Source organism: Pithys albifrons, chromosome 1 (genome assembly GCF_047495875.1).
Source record: "Pithys albifrons albifrons isolate INPA30051 chromosome 1, PitAlb_v1, whole genome shotgun sequence".
In the NCBI taxonomy this organism is placed as follows: domain Eukaryota; kingdom Metazoa; phylum Chordata; class Aves; order Passeriformes; family Thamnophilidae; genus Pithys; species Pithys albifrons.
Genome location: NC_092458.1, coordinates 117,073,150 through 117,097,304, shown reverse-complemented (window position 1 = coordinate 117,097,304; position 24,155 = coordinate 117,073,150). Strand labels below are relative to the sequence as shown.

The 24,155-nt window shown below is 50.2% G+C and overlaps 1 protein-coding gene across 2 annotated transcripts in view; it reads right to left on the bottom strand.

Annotated features, from left to right (window-relative positions):
• GDPD5 (glycerophosphodiester phosphodiesterase domain containing 5) overlaps positions 1-24,155 on the bottom strand; it is a 110,039-nt gene that overhangs the window by 39,498 nt on the left and 46,386 nt on the right. The window lies entirely within an intron of this gene.

Sequence of the window (24,155 nt, the reverse complement as noted above, 5' to 3'; positions counted from 1 at the left end):
GATGGACCAAACAGATGGGAAAAGATGCAGGGAAGGAATTCCCAAGGTATTGAACGTGTTTTGCAGCCTGGGATTGTACAGACAACCAACACTACAGCTTTTGGCTCCACATCCAGAATACAGACTAATAAAAGGTATTTCCAGGCACAGGAACAGATCCTGACATGGGCTCTGCCCACAGTGGCAACAATACCATCCCAAAATCCAAACCCACACACAGTGGAAGAGACTACAGCCCCAAATTAGCACAGCCTGCACTGTGCCAAGGGATTACACTGCATCCTGTCACCCTCCACCCACCTCCTCAGGGAGCAAAGGCATTTCTGCCTGTCACACAGGTCATGTCACAATCCCCCCTCTGATGAAGAACAGCAGAGCTCGGGCTCTCCCCCTCCCTGCCACAGATTTAACATAGTCAAAGGACCAATACACAGACATGTATATTCATTGCTCCCTTCCCCAACTCTCCATAAGTTTCAAAAATAGAGTTTAATTGCCCACAAAGCTGCTTTTATTAACATAAAAACAGCCTCGTCTCTAGAAGAGCCAAAAACGTCCTGAGCATCAGAGAAAGACAAAGAGCTCCATCAGGAGAGAGGTGGGGAAAGGAGGGCTCCCAGAGCACCCTAACCCTGCAGCCCAGCCCCTGGCACAGCAGCTTCCCTCTGATCCTCTGGAAAGCTGTGCCAGCAACTCCTCTGCCTGGGCTTCCATAAGCACTCCCAGGATGATTAATGGGAAGAGTTGCTTTCCATAGGGCAGTAATTTATCCTCCTGTACTCCTGGGCAGCAGGAGAGACAGGGATGTGAACAGTGGGGCATCAGCCCCGTGCTATGGCCATGGGCTCCCCACCCATCAGAGGGCACTGCTCCCTTTGCATGCCAGTTAATCCCCGGGAAGGCACGGGATAGCAGGGCTCAGTGTCTGGAGTGCCCGGGGACCAGCTCGAGGCTTGGCCACCAACCCCCCAGGCAGGCACCAAAACAGCCCTAAGAAGCCCTGACTGGGTATTTGTCTTTAATAAAAACTTCAGAGGAGTCATGGAACTGTTAGGGATAGAAAAGCCCACCAAGATAATGGTGTCCAATCATTCCCAGCACTGCCAACCCACCACCAACCCCTGTCCCCAAGTGCCACACCCAGGGGCTGTTCAATCCCTCCAGAGATGGGAACTCCCCTCTGCCCTGGGCAGCTGTGCCAGGGCTAGACAGCCCTTTTGGGGAACAAGTTTTCCCCAATACCCAACCAAAACCTCCCCAACACAGCTTGAGGCCGTTTCCTCTTGTCCCATCCCATTTTCCCCCAGGAGCAGAGAAGTTTCAGAGCATCTCTCCAGCGTCCTGCTCACTGCCCAGAGAGGGACCCTGGGCACACAGTGAGAGGCTCCAGGGGCTCCTGCCCACAGTGCTGCCAGAGCCAAGCTTTCCCCTTCCTGCTCTGTTCAGATAATGAAAAACATCCTGGACTTGAAGGAATAACAAGGGGAGATAAATGCACCACTAAGGAAAACCCGTGAATTTTACAGTAATTTAATTTTTACCTCCTCTGCAAAAAAAAAAAAAGCTTTCCAGACCATTTCTTTCCCTGCAAGAGTAAAATTGCTTATGCAACAAAACCCACAGCAGGACAGTTACCTGCAGAGGCACTGCAGAGGCATCTCTCACCTCTGTGGGCTTTGTCATCACAATCCCCACAGAGAAGTTTGTACCCTTGAGCTGGAGATTGTTGGGGTGAGGGGCCTACAGCAGATCCCAGTTGTGCCTTTCCTTGTGAGCTGGGCTGCCCCTGGCCCTGAGCTCCTCAGTGCCAACTACAGGACACCCATCCCAGGAAATCCACTCCTCATCCCAGGAAATATCTCAACTGTTATGGACCTGCAGCTCCCATTTCAGTGGGACTGCTGGGGCTGCTCACCACAGCAGGTGCAAAGCCACATTTCTGAGGCTTTTATAGCTGTGATGAAACCCCTCTTCAGCAGCAGGTTATTGACACCACAGACCGGCCAAGAGAGGATCTGGGTGTTTGCAGGGCTGCAGAAGGACTCTCTGTTCCTGCCTATCCAAAGACAACCAAGGAAGCTCTGAAGCAGGAGGTGCATCTGCTGGTTAAATGCACAGACTCCAGAGGAGACTTGCCTTGGACCTACTCCAGCACCAGCCACGCTGCAGTCACTGCAGGAGCCAGCAAGAAGGAACAGGAGGAGAAGCAACAGCTCTAAAGCCAAGGAGGAACAGACTCCGTGGGGGATGTGATCTTTTAAATGTTCTTGTTGCATTTAATACCAACCTGGTTATGTCTCACCAGGGAACTCACAATAAAGCAGAGATGGACTGAACACTGAGAGTTGGTCACTGAGCCAGGGAGGTGCCAAGCTCCATGCCCTGGATGGGCACAGCTGTGCAGCAACCACAGGGACTGTCTTTTCCAGGAACAGGGATAACCCCCCCACCAATGTTCATCAAGGCTCTGCCTGAATTATTCAAACAAAGCCCCTTCCATCATCTCCCTGGCCATCCCAGCTCCAAATGATCTCCATTACATGCTCAAAGTTCAAGCACCATCACCACTCACTAAAACAAGGCTGATATTTCAATTATCTGCCTCAGCACTGGGAGAATGTCCCAGAGCACCTCCTGGCTGTGGCCAGGAACTTTGGGAGCAACATAAAGGATTCAGAGGACAAAAAGAGGGAGGCCTGACATCAGAAATGCATTTTTTTGCCACCAGCCAAAGCATATGAATCTTTGATGACCAAAGCTTTTCTACCAATTGGTAATCCATTAAGGAAACAACACTAGACCTGATTTTCCCCAGCCTGGGACCACCCCTCCCTAAAGCCCAGCCTAATGCAATGACTGCACTGTGCCAGACCAAAAAAAGAGTGAAATATAATAACAGCAGTGTCCATAAATGCCTCAGCAGCAGCCTGGAAGCAGGTTGTGCCCACAACCCACCCTGACCCACAGCTGAGCTTGCAGGAGGTGAGACAGGGAAAAGGCGGAATATGACCCCCCAACCCCAAATTAGGAAGCCACAGGGAGAACTGCACATGAGAGTTGGTATTGCCAGCAAGGGAATTGTTGCCAGACAGGCACTGAAACAGCCAGTTTAGAAGTCTCCAGTATGACAGACCTGGACCACTGAAGCAGCAGGTCCAGCCTGCAGGTCCCTCATGATTCATCTCATATCACAGTGGGGAGTGTGGGCAGGGCAGGGAATGGAGCTGGGAAGGGGCTGGAGCAGCAGGAGGGGCTGAGGGAGCTGGGGGGGCTTAGCCTGGAGAAAAGGAGGCTCAGAGGGGGCACCTTCTGGCTCTGCAATCCCTGCCAGGAGGGGGGAGACAGGGGGGGTCAGGCTCTGCTCCAGGGCACAGGGACAGGAGCAGAGGGCATGGCCTCAGGCTGGGCCAGGGCAGGGTTAGATTGGATACTGGGAAGATTTCTTCCCCCAAAGGGCTGTCCAGCCCTGGCACTGCCCAGGACAGGGGCAGAGTCCCCATCCCCAGGGGGATGTGGCACTTGGGGACATGGTTAGTGGTGGCCTGAGCAGTGCTGGAAGAGCAGGTGGACTCGAGGTCCTGGAGGGCCTTTCCATCCCAAAGGATTCCATGATATTGTGTTCTTGGGTACATCTTGGAGTGCAAATCCCCCTTAGGCTTGACACATCTATGCCAAAACAAAACAACAAGGGAATGGGAAGGTCTCTCCATGCACAGGAACACCCAAGGGCACAGGCTGCATGAATGGAGAACAGAGCCAAAGTCACCCCTGGGCTCACTCAGTTTTAAACACACTCAGCCAGACCAGTTTACCCCTCAGTTCTGCTCAGTGCCAACTCACCACCCACTGGAAGGATTTTAGTCCAGAAGTTTAGGCTCTGCCCATCAGACAGACTGAAGTTTTGTCCTTGCACATCACCTGCATTGGGAGATCTCCAGTGGACAACCTGGACTTCAGAGGAACTGGTAGATTTATTCTTGTGGCCAACCCTTTTTCTTCTATGCAAATGTCTCCAAAGCTGAGTTATCAGCAGGCAGCGCTCTCATTTCACCCACTGGTGTGTGGAGGAAACATCCAGACAGATGTGGCAGCTGCCTGGGGTCAGGCAAGAATTGAAAATAAATGTGTCAGAATCAAGCAAGAGCTCACAAAATGCTAGGCTGAGTTTTCTGCTGTCAGGTATGAGGGAAAAAAAAGCAAATAAACCAACTCTACCATATCAAAACCATGGCCTGTGGTACACAAAACATGCTTTATGCTATGCCTGGGTAGTGAATGAAAAGACAAGTCAGTACTGAATAAAACCACATCACACACACACACACAAAAAAAAAATCCAACCAAAAAACAAATAAACAAAAAACCCCAAACAAACAAAATCCCTAAATCCCCACAAAAGAAAACTAAACAAACACCACCACTACCCTGGCACCAGCTACAGGCTCAGGCTCAGCAGGGCTCACACAGACACCTCTAGAAAACTTCTTTGCAAGGGTTTAAACATCCCCAAACAGCACTGAAAGGATCAGGACATCACCTCAGGGCAGAATTCATGCCTTCCTTCACCAAGGCTCAGCCAAACAGTCCCACCCTTTAGATTTCAGCTCATCCAAGGACTTTATTCCTCACACACACACTCAGTGACCTGGACAGTGAACACAAGACCCCTGACCACCTGCAGCCCCTCAGTGACAGCAGAGCTGGGCTGGGGGATCAGAAATCCAAGGCAGTGCCAGATGGGATCAACCTGCCCATAAAAGCAATTGCACTGTTGATGCTACTGAGCTTAATAAACTGCTTCAAAATTATTAGGTCTGGCCTGCTGTAATATCCCTGCCTGCCTTGAGTAACAATCTATAGGTTTATTGGATTATAAATTACATTCAACAAATGTAGCAGGGCACAAATGAAAATCCTGCTTGGGAAGCCTAATCATCATAATGCCATAAATAGTGACACATTGAACCTCCTTTCCTTTGTTCTTTATTACCTTTAGGCTTGGTTTTAATTTTACAACAAGAATCCTGTAGCATGTGCATCTCTTCCCAACAGCACCTTTTTAGCCAAATCACCTTTGCTTGCTGGCTGAGAACCAGCCCCCTCAGTCCTTCCCACCTGGCAGCTCTCCAGCCACTCCTCCCTAAGCCTGGAGCATCCCCTGGCACTGGGGTGGCCCAGGGGCAGGACCTGCCACTTGGCCTGGCTGCCCCTCACCCATGGCCTCAGCCCATGGATCCATGGATCCACAGCCCTCTGCAGAGCCCTCCTGCCCTCCAGCAGCAGACCAGCACTGCTACCCCTCTCTAAGTCCCCTGCACACTGCCTGGGGGTGCCCTCGATGCCCTCACCCTGCCCATGGGTGGCCCAGCCACACAGCCAGTACTGACCCAGCAAACAAGCCAGGAGTAGCCAGTGTCTCCTGGGAAGAGCTGTGGGCAAATGTGCCAAAGGCTTTTCTGATGCCCTGGCAGACACACCTGCAGTGGTCCTTTGGAGCAGGGGCACAGCTTCCTTGGCCCCCCGAGGGCACAGCCGCCCCTGAACACATGGCAGACACTGTACAGGGACTTGCTGCTCAGCCCAGAGCTCCACCTTTCCAAGCTCCACCAGGAATGGTTTCTCCCCACTCCCACCACCCTGGGTACCTGCTCTTCCAGCCCCATTTTGTCCTCTTCAGCCACAGCTGTTTTAGGGTTACACATCCAAAGCAAACAACTCAGCCTTTTCCAAGGATGAACCATCCCCAGATGCTCCAGAGGGAAAGTCAGGGCAAGGCCCCAGGAATGGAGAGATCTGTACCAAGGTTCAAACATACCAATAAGGACTAAGAGCACCTGAAAAACAACTGGCCTGAAGAGCTCTGTGCACTGACAGGAGGCAGGACCTCCCTGAGCCGTGAGCTCCAGCACATCCCTGCTGCACCCATAGCCCCTCTGGGACCCTGTGCTGCAGGTCAGGAGCAGGGAGAACAGAGGGCAAGTTGGAATTTTTCAGGAGTCCCCAGTTGGGTCATTTCTCTGTTTGTGAGTCCCCAAAACAACTACAAACATTTGCTGTTCATGTGGAGCCCATCACAAGGTGCCTGCACTGCTGTGGCTGAGATGGCAGAAATGGGCACATTTTAAGGGCTCAAACACTTGCATCAACATAACCCCAACTCCCCCAGATTTCCCCCCCAGCCAATAGCTCTACAGCAAAAGCAGCATTTCCATGAAGAGACTGATGTGAATAATTTGCTTTTCAATATTCAGAAATCCTGTGAAAAGATAAACAGTGACCCTGAATTCGTCTTTCATGCTCAGAGCCCACAAAACTAAAGTCTCTATTCACAGACAGCAAATCAAGCCTGACACCCTCTCCAGACCTGTGAGAAAATTAAAATCATTTTTAAAGCCCAGCAAAGTCTGCCATGTGGAGTTTGACTGCAGCAGGACCCTGGGGAGGAGGAATGGTGCAGTTTGCAGCCAGCAGTGACAGCACAGGCAGGGAGGGCTCCCCTCCCACCACTGCAAATGATCACATTTAAAGGGATAGAACCCTCCTCCCACATAATTACAGGAAAGCAAACCTACTGTAGAATGTTCTAACAACCAGAAAGCAGGAGCCAGACACACAAGAAGCACATGAGTTATTTCACAGGCTTTCCTCAACACTCTCCATGTCCTTACACTGTAAACGTGGCTTAACAATAGACCTGAAGTCCTCCTTAAGCAAAGTTCTGGGAAGCCAAGGAAAACAAACCATAATCCTATTTCAAGGCAGGGCTGTGATGACAGACAAAAAAGTGTTTAAACAAAGCTCAAGATATTCATCCATCAATTACTGAGCTCAAAGCCTCTTTTTCACCAATTCAGAAGATACACAAAAAGCATTTTATCACAATCCCACAGGCAAGGCAATAGTCTAAAAACTGGCCACTATGTTTGTTGAATTGTTTGTACCCCAAGTATATCCACATGTTTATTTTTTTCTCCCCCTACTAATTCCTTCCTGGCCATCTTTTTGGCTCTGAGCACCCAGGTAAGTGAGCAGAAGCTCCATTTTAAGTCAGGTTGACCCTCTCTCCGTGCAGAGTGTTCTTCTCAACACCAAGTAAACTCACCCAAAAATGCAAGTTCTGTTTCTAGAAGTAATAATTCTTTTTTATAAAAATATCCAACAAACTCGGAGGTAGAGTTGGAAAGCAAAACAAGCTCCCAAGTGCCTTCTTCAGAGAAGAGACTTTCCTGGGGGGCTCCAGGAAGTATTTTCCTCACTTGGTTATCTTTGCTCTGAACATGAGACATTTATTCACTTTTCCAGCATCCCAGAATAACCATTCAACAACATTTAAGGGGCAAGAAGGCAGTTACTCTGTCAGAGAATCTCAGGATGGGTTGGGTTGGAAGAGACCTTAAAAGCCATTCAGTGCCACCCCTGCCATGGGCAGAGACACCTCCCACCAGCCCAGGCTGCTCCAACCTGGCTTTGGACACTCCCAGGGATGGGACAGCCACAGCTTCTCTGGGTTTTAAAGCCCTGGCTGCCCACCCTCCCAGCCAGGAATTCCTTCCCAATATCCCACCTAGCCCTGCCCTCTTTCAGTCTGAAACCATTGCCCTCTGTCCTGTCACTACACAAAAAAATCCCTCTCCATCCTTCTGATGGATTCTCCCCCAAACATCCAACATTTCTCTGCAATTCTCCAAACCAACACCAACCTCTGTGCCCTGCAGGTCCATTTCTGCATGTCTAACACATACCAAAGTTAACACCACATTAATCACTTCAGTTCCTTGTACCCTTCGAGCTGTATTTGCTGCTTCTTGTCCTCCCTCTGGTTTCTGGCAGGGGTTTGATGCTGCTCTCAGCACCTCCACCTTGGAGGGAGAGCCACTGACACTGCAGGCCAGGGAGGGCTGCAGAGCTCAGGCAGGTTTCACTTCTCCAAGGAGAACACAAACATACACAGAAGCAAAAAGGATGCCTGGCTTTTATTGGTTTGGGTTTTTTCTCCAGGAGTTTCCACCCAATTTTAACACCTCTGAGCAAGTCAGTCCTGAAAAAGCAAAATAAAAAAAAAAGAAAACCAAGAGAAGCACTGCCCAGCAGAAGGAACACACTGCCTGTTACTGAGAAGCCACCCAGTGTCACCCAATTCTCTTCTTTACAGATCTCAAAGCAGGGGGAAAACAATCTCTTTCTTAGCCTGGTGTTGTCTTTAAATCAGCATCAGCAGGAACAAGAGGACAGGAACTCATTGTGCTCAGCCAGCTCCGGTGCAAATGAGATCTCTGAGCTGAAAGGGGGGTTGCATTTGAGCAGTCTGGTGTTTCTGGCACTGCAGCTCTCAGGAGGGACATTTTGGCTATTTCTCTCCTTTCAAGCCAAAAAAAAAAAAAAAAAAAGAGAGACATCACAAAAAGAGAGAGAGAGAAAAATATAACAGGAAAAAAGAGGGAGGGAAGAAATGTGTGCTAATTAAACAAACCCCACAAAGTGACAAGTGTCATTTTACTACCAAGAAATGAAAATAAAAGGGTTCATTGAGGGCAACCTTCCCTTCCTTGCTGCTTTTTCTGACCTCAGATACTCCAGAGGTTTCAGAGGGCTTGTCCCATCACCCCCAGCAATCTCTGCAGAGGATGCCACTGAGCACCACCAGGGCTGGCAGAGCTTTCTCCCTGGGCCACATGCACTGTGTGGAGAAGGCAGGTCAGGTGGTGCTTTACAAAGCCATTATTGCAGCACCCCATTGCTGCTCCTTGGCTTTATTAAGCTCTTACAATGGGCACTACAACACCTCAGTCAGGGCTAACCATCACCATGGAGGCTTTAGAAGCCATCTCAGCCCCTTCTCCCCCTCTAACAGCTTTAAACATTGGTTGCAAGGATTGAAAAGCTCCTATTTAATTTGTTTTCAAGCCACAGGGGCACTGGGCTAATAAGAAGCTGAGTGCTGCCTTCTCCTAAAGCTGTCTCAGTGCTCATAAACCAGTTAACGTGCCAGCAGCAGCAGGTGGTGCCAAACTCCTCCCTTGGGTGCCATACCCACCTTGGTGATGGGAGTCACTGGCAAAGCAAAGGTAGAGCAGCACCTTAAGAGTAAAGTGATTATTCCCATTTAGAGGCAAGTCCAGGGTTTCATCTCCAAAGATGTCCTGCAGTGCTTTCCAAGCCTTCAGTAAGAAGAGGTGCAAGACCCCCAAGAACAAAATGGGTCCAGCAGAGAAATGAAACCTAAAGGGGCCCAGAGAATGCACCAAGAATTCCCTCCAGCACCCGTGAGGTGTGGCTGCAAACCCCTGACACCTGCAGGGCCAGGCTGCCCCAGCCATCAGGTTTCATTTGCTTGCCCAGCATCATGTAGAAGGCAGAGGCAGGAGCATTTCTAGCAGCCCCTGCCCCGAGGTGGAGCCATCCATCACTGTTGGCAGCCTCAGAGGGATGCCAGCCTGCCCAGCTGCCAACCTGGAAGGGACAGGCTGGAGAACGAGGGATAATTGATAAGGAGCAGAATTTGGGAGCACAGCCAGTGCCTTACCCCATGAATCACACTAAAAGGGTGAGGAGCTGCTAAACCTCCACCTTGGCACAAAATATAATTGTTTAGCACCACTTGCCAGGTGATTTAATACCTTAAAACACACTGACAGGTCTGTGAGCCACAGCATGAAACGTGCTCAGCATCAGCCTCAGCCTCCTGCCCTGAGCCAACCCACACGTCCCTCCAGCAATGCCCAAACTCAGGGAAAAAAACATCCTCCCAGCCTGTCCCACACTGACACTCCTGAGACACCCCGGGATGCAAACTGGGAGAAAAACTGCCAAGGAAACATGAGGTGGATGCAGAACCAGCTAAAAACACCTGCAAAAGTGTCAGGAAGCCTCAGCAGAGCCTCCTGCCCAAGGGACAGAGCTGCCATGGACTGGCACATGGAATGGTAATGAGGACAGGCTGCTGCCAGCAGGGACTGCAATTCTGAGCAGAGGGCTCCAGTTTGGCCAGAGACACAAGAATTACAAGTGGAGCCCCAGTCAGTCCTCCAGGACCAGAGGGGCAGATCTGCAGAGGGTGCCACTGGCCCCACAAAGCACACTGGGAGCTGAGGCAGCAAATGTACCTTGGCTCCAACCCAACAGAAACAACCCAAAAACTTCTGGCTTCACTGGTATGAGAGAGGGAGAGGGTCCCTCCTCCATCACTCCTCCCCAGATACACCTGCTTGGATGCTCTCACACATCTGCTCTCAAGGAACAACTTCAGCTGGCAAAGCTTTGCTTTCCACAGCAGGAAAAACACTCTTTCCTGAATTTTGCAAGAAAAAGGAGAAAATCAGAGAATCACTGAATAGTTTGAGTTGAAAAGGACATTTTAAAGCTTATCTAATCCATCCCCCTTGCACCCCACATGTCACACCCAAGTGCCTGTTCCCACCAGCATCCCCTGCAGCCTCTTCACCCTCCTTTGCAGCATCACTCATTGCTGTCCTGTCCAGAGAGGAAAATGCCACCTTTTCTTGCCACTCCACATCCACCTCAGCTCATTTCAGACCTGCCAGGGGGTACTGAGCACATGGATTAAAAGGAGAAAGAGGCTCACACCACGTATTTGGGCCCACACAACAGGAGAAGGGAGAAAGAATCCTGATAAATTTACATGCATGAAAACAGGGAACGAGACAGATTCTACTTGAAATGCTGGAAAAGCAGAGAGAAATCACCAAGTATTGCCTACCAAAGGTTAGACACACTGCACACAGTCACAGATGGGTTGGGTGGGAAGGGACTCTAAAGACCATCCCATCCCACCCCCTGCCATGGGCAGGGACACCTCCCACTGTCCCAGCCTGCTCCAACCTGGCCTTGGACACTCCCAGGGATGGGGCAGCCACAGCTTCTCTGGGCAACCTGTGCCAGGGCCTGCCCACCCTCCCAGCCAGGAATTCCTTCCCAATATCCCATCTATTTCTGCCCTCTGGCAGTGGGAAGCCATTTCCTCTGTCCTGTCCCTCCATCCCTTGTCCCAAGTCCTTCTCCAGCTCTCCTGGAGCCCCTTTGGGCCCTGCTTTGTAATTAAGAACTGTTTCAAATCTTAAAGCAAATCCCACAGTTCCACATCAATCCATCCACTGGTTATTCCCACTGCACACAATTAAAATCTTCAAGCACAGCAAGAGTCTCACTGCAGCTGCACTGAGTAATTATTGAAAGGACAACTCAGAGCAGAATTGGTCTCCAATCCCAAAGGAATTCATTTTCCATCTTTGGGTTCATCCCAGTGGAACTGGCACCAGGATGCCAACAGAAAGGCACAGATTGCCTTAATGGTGTCACTTCAGCCCAGGGTGGGCAGAAAGTTTATTTTCATTTCCTCAGTTCCCCTTCATAGAAACACCAAACCACCCCCATTTGGCTGAATATATTTGCTGAGGGCAAACAAAATTCTCCCATCACAAGACCAGTAATAAAGTTTGAAGTCCTGGCAACTCCAGCCTTCAAAAACTGCTGAGGAAAATTAACTGAAACTTCAGAAACACTTTCTGTCAAATGAATTCCCACATTCCACAAGCATAAGGCCATCTCAAAGAAAACAGGCAAAGCAATTTTTTACTTCTATTGAAAGGGGAATGAAAACCAGGCATAAATAAAACATCAATTTTTGCTCTGGTTTTAACTTAAACAACTGGATATATAAAATTCCTCCCTAGCTCCTACATATGCAAAAAACCCCTTTCAGAGATTTGTCTGCTGCCCATAAATATTGTGGTTCATTATGGAAACAGTGAGAGGCTCTTGGCGAGGAACTGATGCCAGAGGTGATGAAATTAAACCCAGCAAGAATATCCAGTGAATTATAGAGCAAGGAGATGCTCAAAGCCCTGTGCCAGCCAGGCAGGGAAAATGGGAAGGAAAACCTAATTCCTATTTCCCAGGCTGCCTGGGAGTTTTAAAGGGATATTGCTGAGACTGAGAGTTGTAGTCCAGAACCAGCCACAGAGATTAAATGAAGAGGAATAACAAGCCTGGTATTTCCTAGGGAATTTTTGCTCTCAGAGGAACCAGGCACCCACCCCACCTGTTTGGAGGGGCATAAGTTGTGCCCTGTGCTGTTTGCCACTCCAAGCATTCCAGAGATGATCCAGGCTGGAAGACACAGCACACCTCACCCCTTTTATGCCACCAGCACCTTGGGAACCACTCAGCTCCCAGATTCTTCAGTGGGATCCAAGCTGGGGCTGTTCCCAACCAGCATTTCCATGGAAAACAGGCCTGGAAACACTGAGAACCTCTTGGGCATGGCCTGGCATCAACCCCTGCCACTGCCCTAGAAGTGCACTGGCACCTTCCCTCCCAACAGCTGCCAGGGAATGCCCAGGGAAGCAGGATGAATGGCACAGCACCTTCCCTGCATGGCACAGCCTGGGCAGAGCCAGCACTGGGAGCTTTGGGCATGGACAGACGTGGGGGCACTGCTGGAGAGCACAGGCCAAAAGCAAACCTGCTCCAGCTCAGCTGCTTGGGCCAAATTCACTATCAAATACACACCTGGGGTTTTATTTCCCAAAATTTTCACTTTACAGCACACACAGTTTTATCCTATTACCTACACCCCTGAGGAGAGCCAAAAACTACCTGGGGGAAGAGAAAAAACAAACAAACAAACCAAAGAGAAAATAAATCTTTAAACAGGAACAGTAGAAATCCAGAAAAAATACAGCCAAAAATTATGCTCCTGAGTTTGCTTTGCTCTCCTGCAGGTAAGCCCTGCCTGAGTCCCACAGGAAGGCTCAGAGCAGCAGCACAATATCCTAAATGAAGGAGTATATGAAAGTACAACCCATGGAAGGAGGTCCCTGGGACCACCTCCAAGCACTCATCCAATTCTCCAGTTTTCAGAGAGTGTGCTCAGAAATAAGGTAATAAAATGGCATTCCAGTTAAGAAGTCCACGTGTCCACCCAAAGCAATCTCACCAGAAAACATCTTCATTCCCCCAGTTATTAAGATCCTTGCCAAGTGCTCTCTATTCAGTTGGAAAGCTTTCTCCACTCACCCTCCAGATGAGTTGATGGGCATCAGATAATTAAAATCAAGAAGCACAGACAACTATTGGATCAGATGGATCCAAGTACTGGACTGTTTTATTCCCTTGCCCTTCATCCCCAGGTTTTATATTGATGTTTTACAAGTCTCAGCACATATAAAAGAAACTCCGTCTCAAACACAAGAAAAAGGATTTGGAAATTCAGTCCATCCTTGTAGCTCAAAATTGCTGTCAAGGAGCAAAAAGGCCTGGGGGGGATCACAAAAGGGGGGTTTCCACAAAGGAAAAGGGGGAGGGAAATGCGACATCCCCACCAGCCAAACCTCCCCTGGTTCATGCCCCCTCCACCCACATCTCGGTTGCAGAAGTCACATTAAGGACAAGCTGGTGCAAGGCTGGTGGGCAGAGGGGGTGGGCAGCCTGGAATCTGTTAGTCCAAGGAGGAGTCAAACACAAGATTCTCTTGCTCAAGGATTCCCATTAGCCAAGTGAATTTCCCATCACTGCACCCAAACTTTCATCCCCGTTCTGCTCTTTACTGGTTTTTGGAGCTTGTATTTTTTTTTCTCTTTTGGTTGGATGGGGATTTTTTAGGTCATTGGAAGCCCAGGTTGTCCCTTGAGCTGTTCCCACTCCCCTCGCAAGAAGCTGTAAAGCAAGTTGTAACCCCTTTGCAACCCTCCTCTTTCAAAGGAGAGAAAGGGGAAAATAAAACTGCAGTGGGTAGGAAACCCCTTTTCCTCACCCCAAAAGCTTGAGCCCATCTTGTCCTCTCTCCTCTGTCACAGCCCCACCAAGTCAGGGGCCCTCCTGTCCCCAGATCACCAACCATTACTGGAGATTCTGGAGCTTTAATGCTACACAACCATCCAGGGGGGGTCCCCAGCACATGGACCTCCCCTGCCAGAATGAAGATCACGGGTGCACAAGCAGCACCTCTTCTACCACCCCAAAAGCTCCAGCTGAGACTCTGAGTGCCCATCCATGCTCATGTTTCATAAAATCACACAATGGCTGGGGTTAGAAGGCACCCTAAAGATCATCCAAATCCCACCCCTGCCATGGGCAGGGATACCTTCCACGAGCCCAGGCTGCTCCAGCCTGGCCTTGGACACTCCCAGGGATGTGGCAGCCCCAGCTCTTGGTGTACCCACAGGGACCAGTGGGCAGTGAGAGATGCTTTGCATGCCCTCCCAGCTGCCCTGACAGGAGCTTTGAGCTGTGCCCCAGCACAAGAGGCACTGGTTTGTATTCACCCACCCCCTGCCACTGGGCAGGAGGGACAGGGAAAGAGCAGAGCCCCCCAGGATGAGCTCTTGCTCCTCCCAAAGCCCTTGGCCACAGCCATGCAGAGACAGGACATGGCAGGGTGACCCTGTGCCTGCCCCAGCTGCTCCACCAGACACTGCCCCACCAACAGACTGACTGAATCCCCCCTCATGGGCTCCAGAGGGCACAGCCCCATCTGCTCACAAAGGCCACTGAAAGGGCTCATGTGCCAAATGCCCCCTGGCCCACCCTTGGCAGCCACCCAGTGACCCCAAGGGCTCCAATAAAACACAATTAGAGCAAGGAACAACCGGAGTGCCTCTTTTCCAAGGGGAACACGGATCAGCTCAGGGTCTTCCCCAGCCTCCACATGCCCTGCTCACGTGAGACCTCTGAAATAGTGCCATGTCAGAGCTGCCAGCAGGAGGTCAGAGCTGGGCTCTCCATACACAAGGCTGCACTTGTTCCTGTGCCTGCCACACAAGGGCAAGCTTTGTGCAAGGCAGAGAAGTCATGTCTTTCCCTAATTCCTGACATATGGAAGGGATTTCCCTCTTTTCCCTAGAAAGGATTTCAATGGGTTCAGTGGAAAGCAAAAGGAGGCACAAGCTCCAGCAGAGCTGAGCATCCAACACAGCATCCCTGGGCAGAGAAGCTTTGCTACCAGACTTATATTCATTTATTAATTATTTTAACTTCAAGGGTGAAGAGTTAGAGAAAGAAAATGAATAATCAGCCTTCGTGAGAAAAATTTAAGTGCTAGAGTTGGCTCATCACACAATAAATTGTGCATTCTGACAGAACTCCACTTCTGCATCACAAGAAAGGCACTGGAGCACCATCCATGTACAGATCACCCACGATCCAAAATCTCCTCCTTTCACACTTTGCTCACTGTAGAATAATTTTTCCAAACCCAGGATTCAAATGCCTCTAATTTTTTCAGTGTGATAACTCATTTACTTGCTATATTTTTATCCCCTCCTCTTGATCTATTTATCGTTACCCCATGATATTTTTCAAGAAACAGTAACAGAGCATTACTCAAGGACCAATTTTCTGCTGCAGCTGAGAGAGGGCTGGTTTGCTGGCCTAGAAGCCTGTAAATAGGGATAAATTCTTTAAGAATTGCCACACTACCATGTCTGGGACAGGAAGCAGCAGGGAGATAGGAAGAATTTATTCAAGAAAGGGTGATTAGACACTGGAAGGGGTTGCCCAGAGCGGTGGAGTCACTGTCCATGGAGGGGTTTGAGGACAGGCTGGACATGGCACTCAGTGCTCAGGGACAAGGTGGGACTCCATCTCAGAGGTCCTCTCCAGCCTAATGGGATCTGTGATCACCCAGGAGCACAGGGGCAGCTTTCACTTGGGCTTGTGCTGTTCACACCTCCCTGAAGCAGCAGAACCTTCTGATGGCTGCAACTGCAGCAGGAGAGGCTGCTCAGACCTCAGCAAACAGGTCCCACTGCAAACACACCCGGGCAGTTTGCACAGAGCACACACACACACACACACACACACCCCCGGGCAGTCTGCACAGACACACACACACACACACACACAGACACGGGCAGTTTGCACCAACCGCGCACACACACACACACACACAGACACGGGCAGTTTGCACCAACCGCACACACACACACACAGACACGGGCAGTTTGCACCAACCGCACACACACACACAGACACGGGCAGTTTGCACCAACCGCACACACACGCACAGACACGGGCAGTTTGCACCAACCGCACACACACGCACGCACACGGGCAGTTTGCATCAAGCACACACACACACGCACGCACACGGGCAGTTTGCATCAAGCACACACACACACGCACGCACACGGGCAGTTTGCATCAAGCACACACACACACGCACGCACACGGGCAGTTTGCATCAAGCACACACACACACACGCACGCACACGGGCAGTTTGCATCAAGCACACACACACACGCACGCACACGGGCAGTTTGCATCAAGCACACACACACACACGCACACGGGCAGTTTGCATCAAGCACACACACACACACGCACACGGGCAGTTTGCACCAAGCACACACACACACACGCACACGGGCAGTTTGCACCAACCACACACACACACACGGGCAGTTTGCACCAACCACACACACACACACGGGCAGTTTGCACCAACCACACACACACACACGGGCAGTTTGCACCAACCACACACACACACACGGGCAGTTTGCACCAACCACACACACACACACGGGCAGTTTGCACCAACCACACACACACACACGGGCAGTTTGCACCAACCACACACACACACATGGGCAGTTTGCACCAACCACACACACACACACGGGCAGTTTGCATCGACCTCAAGAGGGAAAAGGCTGTGAAATGAGATTTCCTCTCCAGATATGACTCAGCTAAAAGCTCCACTAACCCCTCCCAAGAAACAACTTCAGGCTCCTGCCTTTACTGGGGAAGGAACACACCAAACCAACGTCAGCAGAGTGGTTTGAGTGGCTACAAACCAGGCTTGGGAAGCAAAGCCCACAGACAGGCATAGCTCTGAGTGCAACTAGCAGGTGGTTTGTTCCTCCAGAACAGCTCTGTCAGAGCCTGTACAAGGTGAGGAGACAGCTGTGAGACAGGATGAAAGAACAGGCTGGGGTGAAACCAGTTGCAAGAGGCAACACCCCTTCTTCCTCTGACATCACCTCCCTCCTGGCAGCACGGCTGATGCCACCAATGCCACAGCACCAACCATCACCTCCAGCAGCATTTGATGGGATATTGGGAAGGAATTGCTGGCTGGGAGGGTGGGCAACTCGGCACAGGTTGGGCAGAGAAGCTGTGGCTGCCCCATCCCTAGGAGTGTCCAAGGCCAGGCTGGAGCAGCCTGGGATAGTGAGAGGTGTCCCTGCCCATGGCAGGGGGTTGGACTCCATCATCCTTAATGTCCCTTCAAACCAAACCAGTCTGTGATTCCATGGTCACAATCAAGACACGGGCTGGTTTCTCCTGGAAGAGATGAGAGAGGAGCTGAGTCTCTCTCCATTCCCTTTGCTAAACACTCAACTGATTTGATCCCATTGAAATGGCTGAGTTTTAAATCCCTTTGGGAATTTTGGCCCAATGAGGACACTTTTTCATAAAGTGAGGTTAAAGGCATCAGACTCCTGCTGGTCCCATTCCCTGAGAGAGGAGCTCCCCCAGCCTGGTCCCTCCCACACCCAGCCCACGGGTAGGGAGGCAAGAGCTGCTCCCCCCAGAGCAGGGGCCACCTTGGGCACACGTCACATGATTTGAACAACTATCCTCACCTCAAGCTTTTCTTGAGGGTAATTGGAGCTGCTTTTTGTCACCCAAAGGTAAACTTCAACTTTCAAACAGGCTCAGGAGAGCACACAAGGAAGTTAATTCCATTTTTAAGAGCCAGGGTTGTCCAAGTTCAGATGACTTCAAACAAAGCCTTAGTTGTTTAATTTTTTTCCCCGTAGCTGTCACTGAAAAAGAGGCTCATTTGACTTCCCTGAAGTCCATTGATTCTCAAGTGCTCACTGACATCAGCTGCAAACAAAGAGAGTGCCAAATAAGGGCTCAAAACCACACATCAGGTAGAACATAATACATGATGGGTCCAGACCAGTTCAGCAGCTTTCCTTCTAACAGCTCCTTGCAGATATGGCACAAAGCAAAAAGAGTCATTTTCAAGGTTGAGATGAGCTGCAAACACCAGCAACCAAAGAGCTCAAACCTGCAGTCACAGACAGGCACAGCTTCTACTGGCACACCCTTGAAATCCCCCTTTGGGCCTCAGCAACAGTTCTGGAAACAACCTGGAGAAAAAGGTTCACGCTGTAGTCAAACACCCTTCAATTCAAGGCCCCTTCCAAAAGGAACTCAGGAGGCAACAAAGGCAGAAAAAACCCACAGATCAATCTCATTACCAAAGAAGAGTCATTGGATCTCCCAGCCTTGCTTATCAATTTTGTTAATAAGCCACACCAGCAGCACAAGGTTCCTCCCCAGTTCAGCAGGACATGAGGATTCCTGGAGATCCAAGCTGAGCTCCTCACACTGCAGCAGTTTGGATGCCCACCCAGAGCCCACAGGCAGCTGAGCCACCTCCAAACCAAGTTGGCAGAGGGTGAAGTGTCCTGTGACACAAAGCCTGGACAGCACAAGGTGCCTGCTCTGGTCCCACCCAAACTCAGCCAAAGCAGAGCAGCAGCCACAGCACCTTTCTCAGTGCCAGAGGTGCTGCTCGAGCTGTGAGCCAGCACAAAGCCTTGTGGTGCAGAGCTCTGCTGCCCACAGAGGCTGCCAGCAGCATGGGCACAAACACTGAACAACAGCCCTGGGCGGGTAAAGGGCAGGAAGGCACAGCCACAACCATCAGATCCAACACTCTGCCAGCTGCAGGGTCAGGTTTGGTGGCAGTTTTACTGGGATGAGTTTGGAAACTACAAAGAGCATTTGCCCCCCAGGGAAATGTGCTCCATCTACCCCTTCAATCCAAAACCTCCATGTGTGAAGCAGCACAGTCTGATTTATTAATAAATCAACTGGAAACTGCAGCAGGGAAATGAGTCCATGGCTGTACCTGTCCTGGGATGATGGTGGGTGAAGGACAGGAGCAGGAACTTGGCCAGACTCCCAGAAGGAGAAGATTGAATGTGAATATCTGTATTAAAAGGCACAAAGACATTATGCTAAAGAATTTCAGCTTCCAAAGCTCCCTGTGCCAGGACTCCCCTCTCCAATTAGGATGAGCAGCTGCCATGTCTTTGGCAAGCTCACCTCTGCCCTCAATTTAGAAGCTTTTTACATCAAGAAATGAAACACATTTTAAAAACCAAAGGGCCATTAAATTATTTCCTCTGATTCTGTGCAATAAATGTCACCCCCTTAGTAGAATATTTGCTACATAAATGTGGTTCCTGGGCACACTTTGCACTAAAGGCACCTGATGGTCCTGGAGACAGAGAATCCCCAGCACTGCTGGCAGCAAACCAAGACATAGATCTGAATAATCCACTTTTGGGAATTGTTAGGTTCTGTTCATGCAAAATTATTTCCTCAATGCCAATAAAGGTGTTGCTGCAGATTTTAAACCATCCCTGCAGTGTTTCCTCAGGCCACAGAGGAAATGGGACAGCTCCAAAGAGCAAGTAGCTCCTTTTTTGTGGTTATTTTGGACCCACAAGCATCACAATCAACTGCCACAAACTGTACTTTTGTGAGAGACAGGAAAGTCCCTTCTACTTGGGGCAGGACAATAAAAGCCAAGGGACGTGGCCACTGCCCTCCCCCATCATCCAACCCCCCAGCAGAGCTTTCTGTGTCACAGCACAACTGCTCTTGGATCTCCTCCAGGACTCCTGGGAATTGAAGAAAGGCTGGAAAAGCAGCTTGGGGGATCAGGTGGAATAAACCCTGGAGTCCAAGAGATGGGCAGTGAGGTCTCACCAGCTTCCCTCTGGGGACAAGAATCAAATCTCCTGGAAAAGAGCCACAGTTTCTCACTGTTCTGTCAAGGTGAGAGAGAGGATTCCAGACACCAAGAGACCAACAAGTCAAACGTCCAGGATGTTAATCCCATTGCACTTTATCATTTGCTCTCTTCAAAATACACACCCTGAGGGCTCCACACACGAGAAAGGACTAAATATCTGAGCACCCAGTGCCACAATTAATTAACCTGGGCTAGATTACAGGCCCCCAGTGCCTCTTGGAAAAAGGAGTTCCACCATTCAATTTTAAAAGCCTAACTCTAAGAGCAGCAACACTGCTGAGAGAGAGAAAGAGTATTTGTTTTGGAAAGCAAGCAGAAAAGACACCTTATTTTTTCCCCTTTTAGGAGAATTCAGAAAATATTCTGCCCTGGTGCGGTGTAAGCAAACTTGAGCAGTAGCTGCAGCAGCCTGGGGTTATCAACACTGGTTTGGTCACAACCCCAAAACTGAGCAGAACATTAACTACATCCCACCCCAAACCAGTACAGGGAACTCACACATGGGGTGGGAGGTTAAACCAGGAGGTCACTGAGCCTCCAAAGCCCCTCTGGGGCAGACCCAACATCTCCCAAAGCACTAAAGACTTTTCAGGAGAGGCTGCACACCCCTGTCCTCCCCTGGAACAGCTTTGCTGCACCCACATGTCCAAGGGAAAGCCATTTACAACCCAACTGACAGACCCCCAGCTCATGCTTGCTCAATATGAGGCTGGGCTGAGGGACCATGGCCCAGAGACCCATCCCCATGTCTCCCACCTGCCCTGCTCCCCAGTTGCAGCTCAGTTCAGCACTGGCTGTGCAAAGCCCAAACACATTTTGCAGATGCTCTGCAGTAAAACCCTCTGACACCTCCAAAGCTTTCCAAATCCCAGGGCATGTTAATCAGCCAGTCTGAGCCCATAATCCCAGCCCAGGCACCACACTCAATGGGTTTTGCAGACTCTCTCCCACAGGCATTTTGCTACATCAGGGCTAAGCCCCAAATTCAGCTTGAGTCAAACATCCTCACTCTGACAACATCAGGCTGGGCCACAGAATTGGGCTCTGACCCCGTGGCTGTCCTGCCCTTTCCAGGACTTGGGGTTTCCCATCCTTCAAACCAGCACCACTGGAAAGGAAACCTCTTTGAGGGGACAAGCAGGAGTTCCTGGGGATCACAGCACCTGCAGTCAGAGATTGGTTAGTTATGTTGAGGAACAGCTTTGGAGGAAAAGCACAACCTGAATCCTTTAAGGCTGAAAGAGTATTTATGAAGTCAAATTAAATTTCTAATGCTGCCCAACAGCCTGGAATTTTGGTCGAGCAGCTTTCTGGGCTGGTACCTCCATGGTGGGATCCAGAGGTGACCATCAATGGCCTTCTGGACCTCACCTGTCCAAGGCAGCAGCAGCTCCAGCACCAGGTTGGGAGCAGGTTCATGCCAACCTTTCCAGGAGCAGTCTGAGGATGTGGCAACCAGCAGTAACCAAGCTCCTGGCAGGGTGAACCTAGTTCCTGAGGCTACCACACCCTCTGCTCCTTGCCAGGCCACCCAGGGCTCCTGGGCAGCCAGAGAAGTCTTGCTCCTTCATGGAGCCCAAACCACACCATTCCCAGTTAGACTCCTGGCAGCCTGATGGCACCATGCCCAGCAATCCCTGCCTGGCTCAGCTGGCACATGGATCTGTGGGCATCTCAAACAGTTTCCCTGGACAACCACCCACCCCACAGCCTCCCCTGTAAAGTGAAGGGCTCAAAGGTGAATTTGAAGGATGTTTAAGTGATGTGTAAAGCCCTGAAAACGAGGCAGTTTTGCTTTCAATTCCACGCATTAGGAGGGGGAAAAATTAGAATCAGAACAGCTTGAGTTGGAAGGGGCCTTTAAAGGTCATCTGCTTCATCCCCTCAATAAGCAGGGACACCTCCAGAACAATAAGGAAGAGCCCATCTCTATTTAACCCAACACCAGGATTTTCCTGCATTTAGCCCATCCCAGGAACATGAGCAGGCACAGCCATTCTCTCAGCTCTGAATCACTAGTCACATCCAATGCTCCAGTGCCCAACCTCAAATCAAACCACCCTGAAAGAGCCTCTGTCCCCAAAAGTTCCTGTGCCCTCAGGCCTGTGGTGCAGAACACCAACAAATTGGAAAAGGTGTGGAAAAGGGCAAATTAACCCTCCTCTGATGCAGCAGAGGCAGCAATTTCTGTGCCCACTGACCTGTAGCCAGCTGGGAATTAGCCCTGACAAAGCCCCAGCTCCAAAGCCCATGGCTCAGATCATCTGCTCAGGTCACCTCCCAGCACTGGCCAAGTGGAATTACAGCAGGAAGTGAATTAACAGCTCTCACAGACACAGCACTTCAGTCCATTGTGCTCCTGGATCACAGCTCCTCACAAAAGGAGCCCAAAAAGCCACAAGAAACCTCAGTTGGGCCACCTGGAATCAGCAGGGCACTGCAAGGGAACTCATTTTCAGAGACCACCCAGGGCACCTGAAAGGGTTTGAGATCCCAGAGCTGCAGGAGCAGCAACAGGAAAAGGCTGGGAGAGCAGCAGGAATTCCCCTTCCATGTCCACACAGTTCAGACATCTTGGGATGAGAAACAGGATGGAAAAATGGGATTGTATGCTAAGCACAGGAGACACTTTTGAGAAGGGCCTAGAGGGAGAGGACACAGGGAATGGTTTCCCAGTGCCAGAGGGCAGGGATAGGTGGGATATTGGGAAGGAATTCCTGGCTGGGAGGGTGGGCAGGCCCTGGCACAGCTTGGGCAGAGAAGCTGTGGCTGCCCCATCCCTGAGAGTGTCCAAGGCCAGGTTGCATTTGGATCAATCTGGGATAGTAGAAGGTGTCCCTGCCCATGGCAGGGGGTGGGATGGGATGAGCTTTAGTGTCTCTTCAACCCAACACATTCTGTGATTCTATGGAAACATTGGCATAGTCATAATCATCCAAGAAGGCTTCGGAGTTAAAACCTCAAAGCAAATCACCAGGGAGAAGAGCTCTCCATGTAAAGCAGAGCACCTGAGGCCAGCTTTGGTCACTGCTTCAGCCACAACTTCCAAGTCTCAAATCAGCTTTTCCCAGCACAACACAATGGGCTGCACCTTCTCCCATCTCTTCCTTCAGCCCAACTCAAGCTCCCAATTAAAATTCTCATTTTCATGTAAATGTTTCATGTGTAGTAGAAAGCCTGACGTGCTCCCATTTGAGGGAAAGGAGAGGGCTCATTAAAATCTGGGCTGGTGAGTGGCAGGACTCAGAAAGACATCACAGGAGAGATCACAGAGGCAATGCTGGATCATGACCCAAATTTAGGTGACAGCCTCCTGTTCTGGGAAGTTTGATCTTTTACTGAGAAAGCAGAGAACCACCTTTAGTCTGCACTAAAAAAAGTTTCTCTCTGAATATGGGACTTGCTTTCTTATCATTAAAAACTAGAAACAGGACTGGGACATACCCTAATTTACCCCTCCAAATACCCTCTGCAGACACTTCACTGACACCAAGAAGGGAACAGATTCCTCATGCTTGGGGTTTGCACAGACTTTCCTCTCTTACTCCTGCAATGCCTGTTCTCTCCGTTTCTCTCAAAGTGGAGGCTGTGGCATCAAGGAAACCTTAACAAGCCCAGCTCAGAATGGACATTTTTAAGCCTAGATCAGGTGCCTTTAAACACAACTAATTCCTTCCTAGCACTGGCAAAAACAATTGAAATTCCAAGTGGAACTGGAGAGCTGCCACTGGTATTTTTTGGTAAACCAAGCAAAGCCAAACTTCCCTGAAAAATGTAGTCAAAGGCAATTTTTCTATGGATGTTTAGCTAAGAAATGTAATGTTGTGGTTCACCAGGGAGAGGGAATTGGACATTTTTAGCATTCCACTTCGTGCAGGTACAGATGCCAAGACATTGCATCCCACTGATTTCCTGGCAAAGTCCCACAAATCCACCTACACCCTCAGCTATGGATGAGCCCAGGAATCTGCTCCCAGCAACCCTCAGAAATGGGCACTCACACTGAGCTGAAAGAGGAGTTAAAACAGCCCCAACATTCCTACTCTGCCACAGGAAATTAGTTCAGGGCTGCCCAAACACAAGCTGTGACTCTGCAACTCCCATGGGGGCTCCTGGCCAAGCTGCCCCACCAGCAATCCATGGAATTCAGAACCAGCAGCATTTCTGGCATGGGATCTGCCAGCCAGACGTGTTTTCTCCCTAACAGCTTCTTTTCCAGAGGGAAATCACTCCAAGAGCCAGGAAGATTTACCTGGTTATAAACTCAGAAGCAGAACAGAGGAGCCAACTGACACCAGAGCAGCAGTAAGAGCTCAACAGGCAACCAAAGGATCTCCTGAGGGCACGGCCAGA